The sequence below is a fragment of the Pseudophryne corroboree genome, chromosome 1, assembly GCF_028390025.1.
Source record: "Pseudophryne corroboree isolate aPseCor3 chromosome 1, aPseCor3.hap2, whole genome shotgun sequence".
Lineage (NCBI taxonomy): Eukaryota > Metazoa > Chordata > Amphibia > Anura > Myobatrachidae > Pseudophryne > Pseudophryne corroboree.
In genome coordinates, this window is record NC_086444.1 from 351,087,873 (window position 1) to 351,108,780 (window position 20,908).

Sequence of the window (20,908 nt, forward strand, 5' to 3'; positions counted from 1 at the left end):
TTTTCATATGCCAGAGCGGCTTGTAAATTCCCCCATCCTATGTGCAGTTTAAACATCAGCCATAATCTTTTCTGAATATTGTTCTCTACCTCACAGGCATCTCCATATTTTGGATGCAAATTTCCTTTGAACTGTGACGATGTGAACATACTGCATAATGTTTCTGCTTTGTGACTGAAACCACACTGGAAATTTCCTGTGCTGAACATAGGCGGGCTTATTTAGCTAGGAATGTTTTGCTTTTTTTTAACCTGTCAACAGCTGAAGGACCACTTGACTGCTTCCATGTCTGCATAAAAAGCAAAAATCAGTTATACTGCATTAGCCAGTAGATTAGAAGCAAAAACTTGTTTATTAAATGCTAAAAAGTGACATGAATAAAATACATTTTATGGCTGATTTAAATTACAGTGAGATTCTAGGACACATTGTTGGTGTCTTCTGATCATTCTGTCACATAGCATTATATACTTTACAGTGCTGCAAAATTCCATTCATTGCTTTTCCTCTGCTCTTAAAAATATGAAAAGATTTAAAAGGTACCCATGAAATTGTGTACATGCTCGAAGGGGTTAATAGGATGTTACATGTGAATTCCGTAAAGACTTTTATATGACATACATTTATGTATATTTGCATTATTCTAAGCAAACAGGGCTACTGTACAGTACAGAGACATTGTAATATTGTATATATGGAAGAGGTGATAACTATGTTATTGTGTGGTGATCACTAGACAATACAGTAAAACAATCTATTACAGAAAGGAGTTCAGAGATGGGAGGGTGCTAATGCCCAAAACGCTCCCATCCTGGGGGTAAATTTACTAAAATGGTAGTTCTATTTAAGATGGGATGTTGTCCATAGCAACCAATCAGATTCTGCTTCTCATTTATCTAGCACCTTCTAGAAGATAATACCTGGTATCTTATTGGTTGCTATGGGCAACATCCCATCTTAGTAAATTTACCCCCTGGTATCAATAAATACAGTGGTGCCTTCATGATATGGTAGGTTTTGTACTTTTCCAAATGCTGTGACTTAGGCTACCATATTATTACTATACTGTACCTTTTATGCATTTCATTCATTCATTAAAAAAAAAAAAAGCGCAGATTTCATTATGAAACCACTTTGGTTTTGCCCACTTTGGGTGGATTTTCGTTGGCGTTTCAAGAGATATAAATAGACAAATGCTATTTTCTTAAAGTTCACCTTTTCCTGAAACAAACGAGGTATAATCTGCATGGGCTCTGTGCAAATAAATTACTGATATTCATGTTGCAATGTGACCAAAGCAAAAATTTATAAAATAGCGAAGGCGTTAAACTCTAAAGAAAAATCTAAAAGCATGTTGTAGTTTTTCCATGGATTTATGTCTTATTACGTTGTTCTTTTAGTCTATTAGTATGCTGGATAATTTCTCACTAAAATCCAGTTATGTTCTTTCACTGCTTTTCTCCTAGTCTGAGGGAAGAATATGTTACAACTACATGATACAATAAAGTGTCAGCATATTAACTTTATAGCGCTTCAGTCCTAATAACAAAGGAAACTTTATTACAACTTTATGACTCATTAAGGCTAAGGGGGTATCCAATTAGAGGCGATCCATTTTTGGCGCATCTTAACAGCCTGATATCATGATTTTTGATCAATGGTCATTATTACAGTATCCAATTAGAGGCCAAAAATGTACCCACAATCATGCGATAACAGATGGGAACCGGGATAAGCTCCTGATCCCATGTGTTACCGCAGCTCCGGTGAACAGTTATCACAGATTATACTTTGGGGGCCTGAGGCACCTGAAGCTTAATCCCTGATAAATGCCATCATCGGGGGGAGGAGCGCGCCGCATCAGGGTAAATAGGATAGCGGGTAATTGGTTATACCCCCTTAAGCACAAGAAAAAGCAGGAAGTGCAGGACTTTGTGCGAGAGATGCATTTAGGTAGGTAGCTAAATGCAGATCTCCTACTATGAGGATTTAGTGGAAAAGTGATTGACAGGAAGTGACCATTTGGAGATGATAATGGGGAGTGGTTGAAAAAATTCAGACATGTCATGGCCGCTTTTGGGGTGTATATCTGCTGCCAGCTTGGCTTGTATGTACAAAACATGGCGACTGCATCACTATTGGCATGTCCAGTCTGCGTAGCCATAGGCCAACCCTTAGACCCGATGTTCCTCACTTTTGCATATAAGCTGTAAATGTTTACGCAATTGCGAATGAATGTGCAATCATTCCGGTGGGTGTCTCTTTTCATTTTTGAGTGACCGCTTCACTTGCTAATATCAACAGTCGTGAAGTAGAAAAAATCGCACATGCTAAAGCATTCGCGTATAAATATGAAAAAGTCACAAAGTGTCTAGCTCATTATGTAAGTGTAAAAAGAAATAAATAATATGAATATAAAAATGTTACAAATTACTCCCTGCACCCCACCCTGTATTACTGCTTTTGATTTGTTTTGCAACATAGATCTCCCTCTCCTATTTATATTTTGACGTTGTTATCTTTTTACTATGCCTCTGTGCTATTGGTGCAGATAATGTCATATCTTCTGTGATTCTTTCATTATGTATTGTGTGATGCAGTACTATAACAACATGGGGACGCGCAAGTCGCCTGATGCAGAAACCAGGACGCGCAAAGCGGTACATGCGCAAAGTACCGATAATCGGTGCTTTGCGGCATAAGTAGCAACAACAATAATTTAGATTTAGGTGAGTTATATTGTTTCTGTGCAGGGTAAATACTGACTGCTTTATTTTTACACTGCAATTTAGATTTCAGTTCAAACACACCCCGCCCAAATCTAGCTCTCTCTGCACATGTTATATTTGCCTCACCTGCAGTGCACATGGTTTTGCCAATTAGAGAACATTTTTGCTGCTGCGATCAGGTCTGAATTAGGTCCTATGTCATACCTCCCAACTGTCCCGAATACAGCCAGGCAGTCCCGCTATTCGGACACTGTCCATGTACAGCAGTGTCACGTGGGCGGGGGGCAGTTGGGAGGTCCTTTGATCACCTGCTGCTCACTCTGCAAAGCAGTGAGTGATCTCTGAATAGATTCTGTGTGCATCTATAAAATATTACACGTACAGTGAACTGGAGCACAATATAACACATGCCCATCCATATAGATGTGGCTTTTGATCTAGAATAAACAATTAACCTATGGTGGAAAATGATTTGGGGGTGCTCATAGATAATAGGCTTAATAACAGTACACAATATCAAAATGCAGCAAAAAAGGTAAGTAAAGTGCTTGCGTGCATAAAACGGGGCATTGAGACAAGGGACGAGGATGTAATCCTGCCACTGTACAAATCATTGGTACGTCCACATCTTGAATATTGTGTTCAGTTTTGGGCACCATATTATAAAAAAGATATCGGGGAACTAGAAAGTGTTCAAAGGCGAGCTACTAAATTGATTAAAGGGTTAGAGACACTAGAGTACGAGGAAACGCTTTCTACTGTAGGTTAAATATGTATACACTAGAAAAGAGGCGTCTAAGAGGAGACATTATTAATATCTTTAAATTTGTAAAGGGTCATTACAAGGCGTTAGCAGGGGATTTGTTTTTTTAAAAGAACTCTGTATAGGACACATGGGCACTCACTGAGGCTAGAGGAGAGAAAATTCTGTACACAACGTAGGAAAGGGTTCTTCACGGTAAGAGTAATAAAGATTTGGAACTCACTGCCAGAGGAGGTAATAACGGCAGACTCTGTAAATGCATTTAATAATTGACTGGACACATTTTTAACTGGAAAAAGTATCCAGGGTTATAGCATTTAACATAGTGACATTAATAGCTGGGAGTGGTAAGAATCATAGTTGTCAATTGGTACTAAACCATTACTTCAGCAGGTGCATTATAATATGAACAGCTTAACACAGAATACAGGTTGAACCCGATGGGCATTTTGCCTCTTTTCAACCTCACTAACTATGTAACTATATAAGTTAAGTCTGGGACCTATGAATACTATTTGGTATGATCACTTTATTTTTAAATATGGATTTTAGGAATGCACTAAATGCTTTTAGATTGTGTTGAGGCATGGAACTCATTTGGACCACATTTTTGTAGCCACTCTTATACTAGATTCAATCTAAAAACACCAGAGGATGATTTTATAGCTTGTGGAACACAGACTTCCTACTTCCAGTATAGCGCTGGAACGCATACCAGAAGTTCTGTACATATCCATCAGGAGTGCTTCCAAACACTATAGGCCACTTCCACGCAGCCCCAGTAACAATAACACATGCTGTATGCTATTGCTGGTACTCAAGTTGCCATAGCAATGCATGTGCAGATTAAATAAATGGAAGTGTTTCAATTTGCGCTAAAGTTTTTCTCTTCCAATGCGAGGTACTTTTTAACGTTTTTTTAATTATATCGGAGACAGTAGGACTATACCAATGTAAGAATGTATTGAGTTTAGTATTATATATACCACCCAGTGGTTTTGCTACTATGTCCCAATTGACAGGGTATAAATATCTTTAGGTTGAACTGTGAACATCATCACTTTGATAAAGACTGGGATAGTTGAAATGCATTGGTAGTGTGTGCTGTTTGGACCATCAGCCATTTACCAGTGACCTGACCATACGGTGAGAATTTTGAGGCCCCTTGCTTCTCACTTTGTCAGTGGTAGTGGAGTTTATTCAATATGCTTTGTTTTACTTTGGTTTAGACTTTGTAAGGATGCTTTTTTATAACTTTCGGAGTTGGGTTTGGAGTATATTCCCATACCCTCCAACACTGCTGTGCCGAAAGCCAGTACAAAATTGTGAAAAGGGGGCATGGCCCCGCAACGCTCCCATAGGAATAAATAGGATTGGGAGATGCCAAAACCGGGTACAAAGCCCTTTTTGGCTGTTACAGACCATTAACAAAAAACAGTACTGAACCGGCCAAAAAGGTACAGTCGTAGGGTATGTATTCCTGTGAGAAGATCCAAGATAATCAAAGAGACAGCTACGAGAATTTACGAGATCTGTTATATGTGTCTTTCATATAACAGATCTCGTATATTCTCGTAGCCGTTCTTTTGATTATCTTGGATCTTCTCACAGCATACCTGTAAGCGTTACATTCCGAGGGCATCCTGAACGTGATGTATAAAGCTATCATTTCTGAGGAACACACACAAGGGATTTGAGGACTAAAGATACCTTTATATGTACGGAATATACATACTGAGGTAAGCATTGATGTGAGCATCATAGAGATCATGCTTTTATTGTCACGTGATGGTTTATCGACACAGTAGAAATCCTTTGTGCAGTCTAAAATGTGGGCCTATTTATAGTTCTTTGTTATACAGCATCTCCCTTTGAACATACTACGCTATAGGCTTTTTTTCTTTTGTCCTTCTTTTTATAAAATAAATGTCTGGTAGGAAATATCTGGAGTATTGCACCAGAAGAACCAGGTGAATTTAAAGATTTGTGTGTCCTGGTGATCCTTTGATAAAACTAGGACTTTAAATAAGTATTTTATCCCCACAGTGGAGTGCGTCATTTCCATTTATGGTTTTACTTCCCTATGAATCGATTTCTTGAAAGCCACAGTCTCTACACACACATGCATGGATGACATTAGTAACCCACTGTATATTTAGTTATGAAATCATCTGCTTTGTATTCCACAATAAAATGCCTTATCAATGCAACAAAATCATCTGAACTGTTTTGTTTCTTATCACTTATCTGTTTCATTCTTTCATAGGTGGCCTCTTCCTGTGGCTGTAGACTCCCGCACCCTGACATCACAGGCAGCACATAATGCAACATTTCCTGTTACCACTGCAGCTTTCGGTAAGTGCAAGGGCATGCACACTTTCAGACACCAGCTTCGCAGTCTTTACACTACTGCCCCACAATTGACCGTTGTCACCACCGATGGTATAAACTTAGTAAAAGTGAACTTTTTTTTTACCACTGTTTCAAGATACCTGCACAATTCTGTTGTTTCCTTAGCATGGCTATTAGCATTCTCTCTAGCATAGTGCAAGGTGAAAGACAAGCGTTTGTATCTTCATTGAGACTGGTTACTGCTGTGTGTCTCTGAATCCCATGCTGTTTTGGCTCAGATTCTGAATACAGAAGCCATTAAATGTGTTGGGACCTGAATGCATGATACTTGGCATGGAACTGATGTAGAATAGTCCCCAATGAAATAAATAAAATAAAAGACTATGTCAGGGTGATATTATGCAACAAAAGTCTTCATTTTGCAAGTCAATTAAAACAAAATAATGACACAAGTTATTTAACATTCAGTTTGCCTACTACAAAGCAGTCCCCAGAGTCTGCTGCATTCCAACGGTTAGCACAAATCTCAGCTAAATCACAATTGTAGAAATTAGATCGTTTTCAAAATCCTCTGCCACATTCTCATATTGATGATGCACCATAACATTTTTACTTAGTATGTTGATAACAGACTTGTCCAAGACAATATTTTAGGTTAGCATGACCTTCAGCAATACCTATTCAGTTATGGTTGCTGGACCCTGGTTTGGCCTCTGTAACTGTAACAGAATGTCTGATAGCAGTTACAAATGTAAATGTGCCAATGTACACCTGCATAATTAATGACTGATAGTCTTTCGGCTTGTTAACCTTCCTCGTGGCTTGAATACAGTAAAGCGAAATCCAAAGTTCTGTGCGATGATGACAGCACTATGTTTCCTTTATCTTTTTCTTATTAATAACCAGAGGCAGTAAGTTTTAATAACTCATAATATGTAATAAACTATTATCCTTTTCCTAACTAAAGTCTGTGTTCATTTTGCACCTCGTGTCGGTATGGGAAAAATGACATATCAAACAGACTGGCACTGATTTTTATGTTTTGGGGTTTGTTTGTTTGTTTGTTTGTTTGTTTGTTTTGTTTTTGCAATGTTGTCTTTCTTTTATTGTATTGCTGTTTTTGCAGTAGTGTGCAAAGGGGGGTTTTGCACATGCTGATATTAAAATATTTGAATGTACAGAATATAGGGAAATAAGTTGCAGAAAGATTTAAAAAATGCAAGTAAAAAAGCACATGTGGAAATAAGAAATGATTGAGGGCCTGATTGTTATATGTTCGCTAGAAGCAGGGCCGATGTGTGCTTGTACGCTCAGCTGTGCTAAAATATGCAACAGCCCCAGGATGCATCTTACAGTAAGTGTTGGCTTCTGTTATCTGATGCCTGCGTCAGAAGACCGTATCAGATCATCATGCTGCGGATTTTGGGGCACTCTGAGCAACATCACAGAGCAGGATCTCCACATGTGTAGTTCTGCTCTTGTGCATGTGCAGATCTAAAAACATCGGAGGTTGGTGTAAATATCAAATTTATGTAAATCACTGAATCAGGCCCTGAGAGCTCTATTTAGTAAAAATTAGAAAGGAGCGGGTTTGGATTTATTCAGTTCTTAACGCCAGAATTAACTCAAGTTCTGATTTTCCGGATTCTTCTCAGTGGCTAACCAAAACATGTGACATGCGAGAGCCAATAAGAAGATCCGGGTAAATCCGAACCTGCTCATCTCTAGTAAAAATGTGATAATCAGTTTAAAATAATCTACATTTCTCTTACGTCCTAGAGGATGCTGGGGTCCACATTAGTACCATGGGGGGGGGGGTATAGACGGGTCTACTAGGAGCCACTGGCACTTTAAGAGTTTATGAGTGTGGGCTGGCTCCTCCCTCTATGCCCCTCCTACCAGACTCGGTTTAGAAAATGTGCCCGGAGGAGCCGGTCATAGCTAGGGGAGCTCTACAGAGTTTTTTTTTAACTTTAAACTTTGTGGAACTAAGGGGGGGAGTAGTGTCTGCCCTGAGGGGTCTGAGCCACTATCTCTGCTGACAGGACATTGAGCTCCTGAGGGGATCGAACGTTCCCCGCCACAGGGGATTGCTCACTCCCGTAGCATGCCACCACCCCCTTACAGGGCCAGAAGATCAGTGGCGAGTTAGTCACCGCCCCCCCTGGCAAGCGGGGAGCCTGTGTGAAGATGGTGGCAACAGGGTATGGAGCGCAGTACTAACTGCACTCCGGGGCTCAGCAGCACATAGTGCGGCGCTGTGAGGGGCACCCTGAGCCTGCGCCTACACCCTATACTGACCAACAAGCCTGTCAGGGTCCCAGGATCACTGCCAGCACTTTTCCTCAGGCCAGTATAATCTTCAGAAGAGTGGGAAGCAGCAACATGAAAGGGGGTTGGGGCTTCTCCTCAGAGCGGACCCAGCAGCGTTCAGCGCCATCTTCCTACCTGCAGAAGCACTGACAGGGAGAGCTGTCCCTCCGAGTCAACTCCAGCTATCTTGTACGGTACCAGGGGGTTGTAGAAGGGAGGTGGAGGCTGTGTGAAGTCTGTGTAGTCTATTAAGGTACACAGACAGCGCTGGTAGTTTCATTAGTTCTACCTTAAAAAGCGCTGTGTGTGGGTTGCCTCCAATCTCTGTGTCTCTCTGTGGCATATTTGGGGAGAAACTGTGTCTGACATTTCTGTGTGTGTGTGTGTGTGTGTGTGTGTGTGTGTGTGTGTGTGTTTACTATCTCACATAGCCAGGTCTAGGGACTCTGTGTCATATGCTGCAGAAGAGATTTCCTCTCAGGAGGGATCCATTCCATGTACACAGAATTGTAATGCTTTGTCTCCGATTCCTATTGTTGAAGCTAATACTGAGACTAAAACTCAGGTGTTAAAGAAGTCTATGGCAGTTTGGTCAGGCTCTGTCCCTATTCCTGCAAAAAACCCTAGCATGTTCCCACGGAAATGTGCGCTTGCCCAAATTATGCAAGATGGCACGGATACCAATTCTGATACTTCAGACTGTGATGGGGACGTACTGAGGGGGCGGCATCCCTTGCAAAGGGGGTGCAGCTCATGACTGAGGCCATTAGAGATGTGTTAAACATTAATGACACTACACATGAGCAGGTTGAGGAGGCTTACTTCACTGATAATAGGAAAGACCCGCTAACCTTTCCTGCCTCTAAAGAATTAAATGCTATATTTGAAAAATCCTGGGAAAACCCGGAGAAAAAATTCCAGATCCCAAAGAGTTCTGGTTGCTTTTCCCTTCCCTGAGGAAGATGGGAAAAAATGGGAAAACCCACCAATTGTAAACGCATCTGTCTCCAGACTGTCTAAAAAGGTGGTTTTACCTGTCCCTGGTTCTACCGCAATGAAAGAACTGGCTGATCGTAAGATTGACACTACGCTCAAATCCATTTACACTGCTTCAGGAATGGCCTTAAGGCCCACTATTGCCTGTGCATGGATTTCTAAAGCCACAGTAAAGTGGTCAGGCACATTACTAGAGTATTTGGATGCAATGGATAGCAGTGACATTGAATTGTTTTTACGTTACATACAGGATTCTGCGGGGTTCATGGTGGAATCCATGAAAGACCTGGGTACACTGACTGCATGGATATCCTCCATGTCGGTATCAGCTCGCAGGGGACTCTGGCTACGTCAATATTCTGCAGACGCGGAATCCAGGAGTAGTGTGGAGAACCTACCCTACACAGGTCAGGCTCTATTTGGGGAAGCACTGGATGCGTGGATTTCCACGGCAACCGCAGGTAAGTCACCTTTCCTTCCCTCTGCTACTCCTTCTATGAAGAAACCGTTTCTTCAGCTGTGCAGCAGTCCTTTCGGACCGCTAAGATTAAAAAAAAAAAGCCCAAGCCTTCTACCACTTTCTTTAGAGGTGGTCGGGCAAAATCCAAAAAGCTTGAACCCGCAGGCTCCCAGGACCAGAGACCTGCTTCTGGTTCCTCAAAATCCTCAGCATGACGGTGGACCTCAAAGCCTGGAGGACAGGCTGGTGGGTGCGAGACTCAGACATTTCAGCCACGTCTGGGTGAAATCCGGCCTGGATTCCTGGGTACGGGATATTGTGTCCCAGGGGTACAGACTGGAGTTACAAGAACTCCCGCCTCACCGATTCTTCAATTCAGGCTTGCCAGCTTTGCTGACAAACAGGGCTATCTTATAGGAAGCCATCCTAAAATTGGGAAAATCACAGGTCATTGTCCCATTTCCACCTCATATGCAAAACAAGGGTAATTATTCAAACCTTTTTGTGGTACCGAAACCGGATGGTTCGACCAGACCAATTTGGATATTCAAAATGGAGTCTCTCAGAGCAGTGATTTCATGTCTGGAGGAGGGAGAGTTTCGGATATCAAGGATACGTACCTCCACATTCCGATTTGTGGCACTACCATTCGGCCTCTCCACAGTACCGAGGGTGTTCACCAAGGTGATGGCAGAGATGATGGCTGTCTTCCACATACAGGGGGTGAACATAATCCCATATCTGGATGATCTGCTGATAAAGGCAGGGAGAGGTTGTTGCAGTCCATTGTTCTCACGACTCATATGCTTAGGGAACACGGTTGGATCCTGATTTTTCCAAAATCACATTTGGAGCCGACCAGGTATCACGGACCTGGTTTGGGAGTGTTGTGGACTAGGGGTCTCTTCCGGTGACCGGGAAGAGGAACCGCAACTGGGCCGCAGCAGAGATGGCCGAATGTAAGTTTTCCTCATGCAGGATCAGGTCGGCAAACAGGAGGCACACGTGGACGCTGAAGGTCTCCTGAAAGACAGAACTTGAAAGGTGCTGGTGAATCAGAGAAGAATACCAGGTGCTGGAGGCACAACTGCGCTAACGTGCGCTGGGGCTTGGAGACACTGAAGTGTTTGTAGGCGCTGAAGTGCTTGGAGGCACTGAGGTGCAGGGAGGTGCTGAAGTGCTTGGAGGCGCTGAGGCGCTTGGAGTCACTGAGGTACTTGGAGGCGCTAAGAGGCGCTGAGGCGCGTGGAGACACCGAGGAGCTTGGAGGCGCTAAGGCGCTTGGAGGCACTGTGGTGCTTGAGGCACGGAGGTGCTTGGAGGCACGGAGGTGCTTGGAGGCACGGAGGTGCTGGGAGGCACGGAGGTGCTGGGAGGCACGGAGATGCTGGGAGGCACGGAGGTGCTTGGAGGCACGGAGATGCTTGGAGGCACGGAGGTGCTCGGAGGCATGGAGATGCTCGGAGGCACGGAGGTGCTTGGAGGCATGGAGGTGCTTGGAGGCACGGAGATGCTCGGAGGCACGGAAGTCTGGCGATCACCACTCCTGGGGAACTAATGATACTCAGGCACTGATGCAGTGCCTGGTGCCTGAATTTATACTTCCCACCACCAGCTGGTTGGTGGGAAGTGCCTGATGACGTCACCCGCCCAGACGCCGGGCCGAGCGACGGGAGCCGCCAGCGAGGACGGCCGCAGAGAGGACCAGCGCGCCCGGAGAGGTAAGTAAGGGGCCTGGGGCGGCGGCGTGACACCAGGAGGTTGTCTTTTCTGGGAATGATCCTCGACACAGAAGTGCAGAGGGTGTGTCTTCCAGGGGAAAAAGCGTTGGTGATACAAACAATGGTCCGGGATGTCCTGAAGCCAGCCCGGGTTTCGGTTCATCAGTGCATTCGCCTTCTGGGGAAAATGGTGGCCCCTTACGAGGCTCTACAGTACGGAAGGTTTCATGCTCGGCCCTTCCAACTGGATCTCCCGGACAAGTGGTCGGGATCTCATCTACACATGCACCAGAGAATACGTCTGTCACCAAAAGCCAGGAATTCACTCGTCTGGTGGCTGCAACTACCTCACCTTCTGGAGGGCTGCAGGTTTGGGATTCATGATTGGATCCTTCTAACTACGGATGCAAGTCTCCGGGGCTGGGGCGCAGTCACTCAGAGGGAAACCTTCCAAGGAAGGTGTTCAAGCCTGGAATCCAGCCTACCAATAAACATTCTGGAACGAAGAGCCGTCTACAACGGTCTTCTCCAAGTGGCCCATCTTCTGCGAGGTCGAGCTATTCAAGTGCAGTCAGACAATGTAACGACAGTGGCTTACATAAACCGACAGGGCGGAACGAAGAGCAGAGCTGCAATGTCGGATGTAAAGAGACTCATACTCTGGGCAGAAAAACACGCATTGGCGCTGTCAGCAATCTTCATTCCGGGAGTAGACAACTGGGAAGCGGACTTCCTCAGCAGACACGATCTCCATCCATGAGAGTGGGGACTCCATCCGGAGGTGTTCACGGAGGTAACAGATCTTTGGGGTGTACCTCAAATAGACATGATGGCCTCTCGTCTCAACAAGAAGCTCCGGCGGTATTGTTCCAGGTCGAGGGACGCGCAAGCTGTGGCGGTGTACGCTCTAGTGACTCCGTGGGTGTTCCAGTTGGTGTACGTGTTTCCTCCACTTCCACTCTTTCCAAGAGTTCTAAAGCTCCTAAGAAGAACAAGAGTTCAGGCGATCCTCATTGCTCCGGACTGGCCAAGAAGGGCTTGGTATCAAATCTTCTGGATTTACTGGTAGAAGAGCCGAGACCTCCTCCTCTTCGGGAGGACCTGCTGCAGCAGGGGCCATTCGCTTATCAAGACTTACCGCGGCATGGATATTTAATGGCAGATATTAGCTCGAGGGGCATTCCGAACAAGGTTATTCCTACCCTGATACAGGCTAGGAAAGGAGTAACGTCTAAACATTACCATCGTATTTGGAGAAAATATGTATCTTGGTGTGAGTCCAAGAAGTTTCCTACGGTGGAGTTTCAACTGGGACGGTTTTTCCTCTTCCTGCAAGCAGGTGTGGATATGGGCCTGAGGTTGGGATCTGTAAAGGTCAAGATTTCGGCCCTATCCATTTTCTTCCAGAAACAGTTGGCTTCCCTCCCGGAGGTTCAGACCTTTTTGAAAGGCCTCCCTTTGTGCTGCCTACGGCACCATGGGATCTTAACGTGGTGCTGCAGTTTCTCCAACTGATTGGTCTGAGCCTCTACAGGAGGCTGAGGTCAAGTTTCTCACATGGAAGGCTGTCACGGCCTTAGCTACTGCTAGACGTGTGTCGGCCAGCCCACACTCTCAAACTCTTAAAGTGCCAGTGGCTCCTAGTGGACCCGTCTTTATATGCAACTTATCCCACTTAAATGCTTCTAAAGCTGGGTATACACTAGACAATATGCTCCATGAGCGATATCACAGTGTTTCTCTATGAACTTCCCAGCTGAACGAGGTAGTGCGTACACAGTAGACGATACCGCTAACAATATCGTTCAGTAATGTCAACCTACCTCCGTCCTGTACATGCATTGTCAGCAACATAGTCAAATTGATCTACATGTACAGATGACAGAGGACCTCTATCGACCCGCAGGAGCGCGCATCGTAAATGTGCGTACACACTGGGTGATATTACAACCGATATCGCTCAAAAGGGTGAAAATTATTGTTATAGTTGAAAATATTGCGTAGTGTGTACCCAGCTTAGGACACATTGCTATGCGAATAGGACACAAAAGCAGCTAATGCTGATTAAAATGATATGTGGCATGAGTATATTCTGTGTGTGACTGCAGCTGTATCTGCATACAAAATGCTGTATTACAGTGTTTTCCTGGAAATCACACAGAATATAGTCAGAAACTATGCATGCCGCATATGATTTTAATCAGCATAAGCTTCTTGTTCATCCTAGTCACGCAGCGATACAAATAAGATGCATTTTTGGCATAAAAAGATGCACAATGTTAGCAGAGCTGCCAGCTGACTCAAGCCAGGTATCTCCTGTTGCAAGATGTATGAGGACATATCTGTATCTCATTGTATGTTATTTATTTGTGTCATGACTCCTAAAGTTGATACCAACCTCTTCCACCAATTTGTATGGAGATTATTTACGTTATTGGATATCATTCCGAGAAAACAGGTAGCAGCATACGGGATGTAGTCACAATGCCGGCTTTCGGGATCCCGACGGTCAGGATACCGACGCCGGAATCCCGACAGCTGACATTTTACCGGCAGCCGGAATACGACACCAGCCCGTAATTCCCACTCACTTGGTTTACTTGACACCGGGGCCCGATATGTGGCGAGCGCACTCGCTGCCGGTATTCTGGTAGATGGGAGGCCACTTCCCATCATCACCTTAAACTTTGCTTTAGAGCAGGGCTGGCCAAACCGGTCCTCGAGATCTACCAACAGTTCATGTTTTCCAGGCCTCCTGGAGATCTGTAGAATTGTCAGTTAGAAATGAATGCAGCACATCTTCATTAGTAATGACTACACCTGTGCACCAGCTAGGTGGTCTGGAAAATGTGTACTGTTGGTAGATCTCGAGGACTGGTTTGGCCAGCCCTGCTTTAGAGTCTTATAATATAGCAGTTACACTCAAGAGAGGAGGATTAATATTCATTGTTACTGCATTTGTATACTTAAATATGTATTATATAGCAAGCATCTTTGAGAATTCTTGGATTTTGCACAATTTTGTTTACTCTCCCTGCTATTCTAAAGGGTGTTAGGTCCCAGCAGCTGCAGTTATCTTACCTGCTCGCTAGTCACCCCCGTTGCGAACAGGCTTTGGGGCTCCCTTGTCTGTAAAGTGGCTTCTCACTGTCCCTGTGCTCTGCAGGGTTACCTACTATGATTCCCTATGGAGTGTTCCCACCAGTTCCGTCCGGTGAGCGCAGCCATCTTGGAAGAGGTCATCTGATTGGTAGTCAGCCAAAGGAGTAACAATTTCCAGTCATCTGCTCAGTCCATCCAATCACAGCACAGCAGGGAGTATATAGCGGACTGCTTGAACAGTAACAAGCCACCAGAGCAATATTCCTGATCAACGGCGTAGCTACCATAGGTGCAGGCATGAAGCTGCTATGGGTCCCAGAGCTGAGAGAGGCCCACCTTCCCTGTCAAAGTTACATGTGTTATATACATTTTTGCCATTGAGTGGTACGTAGGGATCCTTTCAAACTTTTTCCTTGGGGCCTGCAATATATCTAGGTAAGCGCCCCTGGACCTGCTCATGTGCACTACACATTGTATGTACCCAGGGACATCGCAGGTGACAGGACACAGCAGGGGGTGGTATCGGCAGATGCCAGCAGTGACAGAGCGCCGGCGGAAGCCATCCTGCATTTGGCAGCATGGCCCTCGCTAGAGATGTCTTTCGTCAGCCCTGCATGCATGCATAGTCAACGACATAGCGGGTACACATTAGACGATGTACACGATACGTCGGTCCGATCTGCTGAATCGGACAATGTGTCATCTAGTGTGTACCCAGATTAACTTTAAATCATACCATGTTTCTTTAAAAATGCCCCCGCCAAGGAGTCCTTCCTTCTTTACATGGGATAAAGAAGTTTCATTATGGCTGGTATAATATCTTACATGCAGATAGTTTCTGTAGATCTGTGTTAAGCTGGGTACTCAACTAAACAATGGTGTGGCAATGCGATGTAACGACTGTATCACCGTACACACTACATGATGCATCGTCCATCGACGAAATACATAGTTACATGCTTCATGTAACAATAGCACATGCAGAGCATCCAATGGGACAATACAGCTATTCGGGGTACTCATTATAAGATGGTTGTTATAATCTGTTGCCGTTCGCAACATTGTCCAATATATTGTATAGTGTGTACCCAGCTAAATTCACAGGGCAAAAATATGTGCGTATCCAATAAATTTTGATTGCACAAATTATAGCCTGTATACTGATCACTGGATAACTGCAGTGAGGCTGCACTGTATGAATCTGGAATTACCTTGAGTGTATTCCTTGCATGCTGTTTGTTTCTGTGGCCTACCATTGATCTTGTAAAGGTGAGGAAATACCAGGCTAATAGCTTGCTGAGTAATGCTAATATACAGTAGTGAGGAGCTGAGTTTGTGAGCGTTGTACTAAAATCCCTGCTCTCTAGTTTATTGACACATGTTCAGTATCCTGCAGATGTTGGTTGTAGGGAGCGATAACATGTGAGCATCTGTTACAAACTTTACATAAGATTAACACCTCAGTCCCCAAGGTACTGATCCCTTTCGTCACATACTTTTGCTGCATCTGATTACTACTTTAATATCTACTCTGGAATATGTATAATATAGAGTGTTTATACACATAGCACAAAACTAAACGTTCTGACTACTGAAAACATACAGTAACTCAGTAATTTGAGCCTACCTTACAATTGGGTGTGGATCATTAGATCAACAGTGTCTAGGTCGACAATGTTTAGGTCGACCACTATAGGTCGACAGTCACGAGGTCGACAGGGTTGAAAGGTCGACAGGGTTGAAAGGTCGACATGTGCTAGGTCGACAGGTCAAAAGGTCGACATGATTTTTTTTTCTTCTTTTTGTGTCGCTTTCTTCGTAGAGTGACCGGGAACCCCAATTAGTGCACCGTGTCCACTGTCCACTTCGCTCGCCATGCTTCGGGCAAGGTGATTACCATTCCAATCGTAGTCCACGTGGATCATTAAGTATAAAAAAGAGAAAAAAAAAGAGAAAAAATGTGAAAAACTCATGTCGACCTTTTGACCTGTCGACCTAGCACATGTCGACCTAGAAACCCTGTCGACCTTCCAACCCTGTCGACCTAGTGACTGTCGACCTATAGTGGTCGACCTAGACAGTGTCGATCTTCAGACCGGATCCCTTACAATTAGCAAGCCAGTGTATGCGTGCTAATATCCAAGCATTGGAAGAATTGTGTCTTGTCGCATTGCCACTTGGAGCAGTTTTTCTCTTTTCAGTTTCATGTCCTAAGCAATATTTTGGCACAGTGAAAAAATATATTTTTCTTTATTCCTATCGTGAGATAAATTTGAAGTGTTCCTATGATGTAGAATTTGTAGACAGATTTTTTTTTTTTACTGCTGAAACATTGCAGTGCAAGTGAAATCCTGCAAATACAATTGAAGGACTTTGGTTTGTTTGTTATTATAATGTATTATTTACAGTTTGATGTCTTTGCGCTTCTTTCCTTTGACTTGCTTCTGTATATATCTGATTTGACACGTGACTTATTTTCTAATGTGCTCTGCATGGGTTGCTGAAGTAAGAGATAACACCAGTGGCTCAGTGGCTAGCTAGTCTGCGGAGCTGCCATTGTAGATTGCAAGATTCCTGTAGCCTGGGTGCAATGGACAGTGGGGTCTATTCAGATTTGGACGCAGCTGCGTATTCGCACGCAGGGGGTCTGCGCATGTGCAGCGCCTATAGTGCGCGATGCTTTACTATGCGGCAACGCGGCCACAAGGTGATTAACAGCAGCGGCTGTTGGGGGGGGCTTCGACCCCTTCGATATTTTGCGGGCATGGTGGGCGGAACGAGGGCATGTCATGATCGTATTTGGGGCGGTTGCGTGATGTCACACCCAGCCGCTCCATGGAAAAAATGGCAGCGGACCGCCTGCCTGCGCAGCCAGACTGCGCAGGAAGGGGTCAACCTCTAATCGATACAATTAAATTCGCAGGGCGCCGACACACATGCTGGGCGGCCTTGCCCTGTGCTAGGTGGCCCCCAGCATGTTAGTAGATAGACGCAGATCGTGCTGCGGGACGCAAGATCTGCGTCCATCTCTGAATAACCCCCTGTAGTTCAAATCTGCTTTATCAACCTGCACTGAATAGCCTATTTATTAAGTACATCCAGGGTTGTTCTTTCCATAAGTGAAGATGAGAACTATGGTGGTCATTCCGAGTTGATCGCTAGCTGCATTCGTTCGCTGTGCAGTGATGATGCAAAAAAATTGTATTTCTGCGCATGCGTATGCGGCGCAATGCACACGCGCCACGTACTATTACAACTAACGATGTAGTTTCACACAGGGTCTAGCGAAGCATTTCAGTCGCACTATTTGTCGCAGAGTGATTGACATGAAGTGGGCGTTTCTGGGTGGCAACTGACCGTTTTCAGGGAGTGGTCGGAAAAACGCAGGCGTGGCTGGGCGAACGTGAAGTGATCGCAAGCGCTGAGTAGGTTTTGACCTACTCTGAAACTGCACAAAAAAACTTTGTAGCCGCTCTGCGATCCTTTCGTTCGCACTTCTGCTAAGCTAAAATTCACTCCCAGTGGGAGGCGGCATAGTGTTTGCACGGCTGCTAAAAACTGCTAGCGAGCGATCAACTCGGAATGACCCCTATGTCTCAGGTGGCATAATTGTGGGAGTGAAGGAGACGAGGATCACACTTCCCAGATCTTCTGTTGCACAAGTACCTGTAGTAATCAGAGGAGGAAAAGCTCCTGCCATCTTTCTGAGGAACAGATTGGCTGACAGTGCAGGCAGGATACATCATTGTCCATCCCTTAATCTCCTTTTGGTCCTGGTCACTGCTGATTTTGTGCTGTGGATAAGCATGCAGTGGCCTTGGTGAGCCTCATATAATATGCACCTGCTGTTCATACTTTTTTTTTAAACAGTTAGGGACCAGAGGAGACGGGTCCCTAGTATAGATTGTATGAGCAGGACCCTTTTTTTGGTGTATTCTTTACATAATGATGCTAACTGTAATTATGTATTCATCAATTCATATACTGTCTGTATTAGTCTGTACTTACATTTCTTGTAGTCAATTTTAATGGCTTTACGGAACCTTTGTGGCAACTTTTAAAATAAAAGATGATAATAATAATAATAATAATACCATTCCATCGTGTATGTCCACTCTCTGTCCTCTTTGTATGTCAATAAAAAGACTGGAATTTATCCCGCACCAGATTATATATGTATATTGCAATATAAGTGATTGATACCAAAAACCAACTAACCATAGATAGATCCTAATGGAAAAAATATCCGTTGTTGGAGGTGCTCCAGGAATTATGTAACAGATACAAAATTATTTGATGTGTAAGGTAGAGCCCACAACACATCAAAGGAAAGAAAATTCCTATAATTTGGAGCACTCTTTTGTGAATTATGTGTATTTCATTATCATGTATTTTATAGTTAAAACGTAACTTTTATTCCTCAATATTCAACTAAAAATTAAGAATAGGGTATACTTAATAATTGATAGATCCCCTTCAGGTCATAGTGATGGACGTGATATTCGTCCTAGTGGTGAGAATATCTTTTTGAAAAAATATTAGGCTATAATATAAAGATTGAATACCTGGCTCTATATCACTCTAAAATGAGAGGTAATTATACCATACATGGCAACATCAATCTGTCTTGTTTTGGGCAGGTAATTCGTTGTTCTGGGCATATATTTAAATGCAGGCAAATATCTTAGCGGAAGAAAAGCGGCATAGCAAATACTATATTGTTAAGCATAATGGGTATATACCCTTGGTTATCTCATCCTACAATATATACATATAATGTTATACTTCCAGGGATGAAAAAAAACAGAACTCCTTATATCTATCACAATATAATAAAAATAAATTTCTGTGCTTATTACATATCCATGACAAAATCTACAGTGCTACAGTAATCATGTATCCTTTCCAAAAACCTGAATACTGATTGTAACAATTGAAGTGTATTGTAACCATTGATCTGATAAACAGGAAATATTCAAGTGCAAACAGATCACATAAACTTGTATTGAGCCATGCATAGAACATAAGTGATTATATAATAAATTGGTTTCACATTTGTCCCATGGGGTCATGCAGAAGATAACCCTATATGTAAATTACAGTCTGCAATCAACATAAAAACCCCTAAACGTATTTAAAGAGGGTGTTGCAGGAATATTGCCAGTTTAATCTAAGAAGGCAAGAATCTGCAACTAAATGTCTTTTGGAGTAATGAACACTTATTCATGATGTGATTTGAAATTGATTAAAATAAGACAGGGGAAAAAAAATTGTATATATATATATATATATATATATATATATATATATAAGTGGGCACTCTAGTCTGCTAATCCCATCTGCTGTCTGCCCTCGTCCATGAGCGGAAGACAGATGAGAGTAGGATAGAGACTGTGCCGTATGAAATGAGAAAGACAGAGGCTAAGACCCCGTCGTGGTGTTAGATGGGTCCTGATGCCAAAAAGGCCTTGCAGGATCCAAATGCGCCACTAGGGCCGGAGCCAGAGTCCGTGGAAAAAAAGACCAATAGAAAGGAAAGGGGGTTCGCCTAATGTAGTTCTACAGCAATATAGCTATATATAATTTATGACTACAAGTATAATTAATATGTTCTTGCTGATACAGACAGCCAAAAAATTAAGAAGCTATTATGTGTACATTGGGGTTAGGCTGTGGTTGCTGCCATATCACAGTAAGTGACCAGCGCCCAGACTATTAAACAACATAAGATTGTTAGGGAATATATTAGGTTGTTTACAAGAAATGTCCACTGGGTGAATAAATCCTGAAAGGCATAGTGGGCACTCTAGTCCGATGACCCCATCTGCTGTCTGACCTCATCGATTGAGCGGAGGACAGATGAGAGTGGGATCACGGTCTGTGCCGTGAGTGGAAAGGAAAGAGGACAGTAGCTCGTACCACCGTAGTGGTGTTAGGCGGACCCTGATGCCCAGAGGCCTTGCAGGGTCCGGATGCGCCACCGATGACCTGGCTGCCGCCCTGAAAAAGAAAAGGAGTGAGAAAAATAAAGGGGAGATACCGTATCTTCTAATCAGCGCCGCTCGACCGCTCAGCCGCTATGTGCCCAGACTGCTTGCCACGGCTTCCCCTGCAGTGGGAAGTCCGAGCGTCAGGCCGTTAATGGACGTACGTTTCACCACCTGGGCTTGCTCACCTAGCAGCCCTGCTTCCAGTGTAATAGGTTGTGGTTTCTAATCCTGGGTGTGATACTTGTAAAATGTGTATATTCAGTATAATAAAGAGGGTGTGATTTGTAAGGTGCAGGGACCAGTGAGGAAGTCGGCAACTGAAAAGACAGCGACAGCTATCAATTAACTTAATTCACTGGTGTCACAGAATGGGAGAGGTGCCCCCTTCAGAGCAGGAGCCCGGCGGCAGATGACTCCGTTGCCTCCCAGAGTTCTGCCTCTGCTCCTGACTCCATTTACATCATTCTTAGCATGTCACTACA

The 20,908-nt window shown here is 43.8% G+C and overlaps 1 protein-coding gene across 9 annotated transcripts in view; it reads left to right on the forward strand.

Moving 5' to 3' along the window:
- The window catches only part of ARVCF (ARVCF delta catenin family member), a 1,509,311-nt gene that overhangs the window by 737,606 nt on the left and 750,797 nt on the right, over nucleotides 1-20,908 (forward strand). For all 9 annotated transcript variants that reach the window (XM_063964728.1, XM_063964731.1, XM_063964729.1 and 6 more), the window contains one exon: nucleotides 5,759-5,847. The gene's annotated coding sequence lies outside the window, so the exon portion shown is untranslated. The remainder of the gene's footprint in view (nucleotides 1-5,758; nucleotides 5,848-20,908) is intronic.